This window comes from Haliaeetus leucocephalus, unplaced genomic scaffold (assembly GCF_000737465.1).
Source record: "Haliaeetus leucocephalus isolate CR32 unplaced genomic scaffold, Haliaeetus_leucocephalus-4.0 Scaffold184, whole genome shotgun sequence".
Lineage (NCBI taxonomy): Eukaryota > Metazoa > Chordata > Aves > Accipitriformes > Accipitridae > Haliaeetus > Haliaeetus leucocephalus.
This window is the reverse complement of record NW_010972620.1, coordinates 10114768-10116999: the sequence shown is the minus strand read 5'-3', so window position 1 is coordinate 10116999 and position 2232 is coordinate 10114768.

The following is a 2232-nucleotide window of genomic DNA, read 5'->3' as shown; positions in this document are numbered from 1 at the left end:
CCACCCCCACTCCCACCCCCCCGCCCCAGCCCTTCCCGCCGGGAGGGAGGGGGAGCGCCTACTTAGATTGTGCTTGGTGAAATTAGTGATGTATCACGTTAATTACCAGTGTGATCTTAAAATGGTTGCAGGCCCAAGGAAAATTAATGGAAATCCAAATTCTAATTATGTGGCTGGTGTTAAAGAGTTGAACTAAATACCCAGGAAGGGAAATTGGATGATAATGTGGAAATATGCTACATTTTCTGGCTGCTTCTGGTTATTGCATCATGAAGCCTAATAAATGCATTAGCAGAGATACCGCTGGAGGATGATCTTTGGGGAGACAAAGGGGAGGGGGTGGTGGTGCCTGGGATAACTACGAAAAACAGTAAAGAAATTCCGAGATCCCCTAATTTTGCTCCATTCTTGCCCCCCTAGGGGAAGGCTTGCCCCTGCCCGACGGGTGCGGGCCCAGCCCCCTGTGCTGGGGTTGTGCGAGGCGGCAAGGAGGAGAGAGCCAGGAGCCGCGGGGGGAATCGGGGAAGCCCCCGGCGCGGGGCTGCAGCAGTATCGCTGTAGGCCGGCTCCCCCCGTCAGCCCCCGCCACGCCTGGGGCACCGCCCGCCTTGCAAGTGGGGAAACTGAGGCACGGGCACACCGTGCTGCACCACCGGGCTGCACCTCCGGGCTGCACCTCCCTGGTCCCCCTCCGCCCGCCCCGGAGTCACCCAGCAATCACACATGGAGGACTAATTAATTATCACAATTAGGCTTTCGGGACCCGAGGCTGAAACCCGGGGGTTGCAGAGAAAAGCGGGGGGGGGGAGACACGACACCGAGTGCGGCAATGTGTGTCGCGTCCGACCCACGCGTGTCCCCGGGGACGGGGGACAAAACCACCTTCCCACAGGCTTAACCCTTCCCTCGCCGGCGGTCTCGGGGTCCCGGGTTTTAGCTCTAAGATCTCAGCCTCATCCATCACCGAGTTAAAAAAAAGAAAAATCAAGAGGGAAACCAATACAGACAAACACATCAAGACTCAAGAGTGGCGACCCTTGGAAAAGGCAGGGTCCAACCAGATATGAATCATTTTTCTTTGCATACTTTAAAGGAATTACTAGTGATATGCACGGCTGTCACTGCAAACTACATTTATGGATTTGCAAGTCATTTCCATAAATCAGCTGCATTGGATCTATCAGAAGAGCAGAGCCCGGCGTCGGTGCGAAGATGATGGAGCTCTCTTTGAACGTATAATGAAGTGTTCCAGGGGCTGCAGTTATTTTTCTGCTTGTTAAGGATTTTTTTTGGAAGGGGGAGGGGGCCTTTTCGAATTTGATTTTAAATTAAAACGTCGCCAAGAGATGTTTTATTGGTGATCACCCTTATGATAAATTTATGCTTCAATAATTACTTTTCACGGGATATCGATTTCTTCTGGCAAAAGCCTTTCTCCCTCCTTCCCAAACCCTGTCTCCCATTTCCCGAACAAGGCAGCGCTCCCCCACCGACCCCCCGCCCCGCCGGGGACGGCTCCGCAGGCAGAAGCACGGGTGGGGCTGGGGGGAACCGAGCGGCCACGGCGAGTGAAGGGAGCGAGGGGGCGGCCGAAGTTCACGCGTGAGCCGCCGCCGTGCAGCAGCGCAGCCCCACGGCCGGGGGAGCCCCGTGCCGGGTCCCTCTCCGCCCCCCCGCGCCCCCCCCCAGGCCCTCCCCGGGTTCAACGAGGCCGTAGATGGGGGCGGGGGGCTTCTCCCGACTTGGCGGGGGTCCCTCAGAGGGATGCAGGCAACCTCCGAGGCTGCAGCGAAACCCCTGCTCCGAGGTGTCCTGACTGCTGGGGGATTTGGGCTGCTGCTCCACAGCCGCCCCCCCGGCGTCCACCTCCCTCTAAATCCAGAGCAAACCTTCCCACGAGAGAGCACAGTTGGTCCCAGCAGCCTGCAAATCAGGGGAGTCCCTGTGCCCCCCTCCCCTGGCACAGGTGAAAGCTCCGTGAGTGCCTGCCCCAGCCCCCTGTGCCCCCCAGGGCCCATGCTTGCCTCGGCCGGCTGGGACCCCCCCCACACCCCTCCTGGAGCTTGGCCGGGGAAGAGGAGCAGGCAGGACAGTACACGGCAAAGGGAAGATCTCACTGCACTGGGGCCATAACCCCCAGGATTACAAGTGCGCTGAACGGTGTCCCAATCTGTAAATGCACACCCTGCCAGGGACCAAGCTGCCCCCTCCATACCACCCACAGCAAGCCCA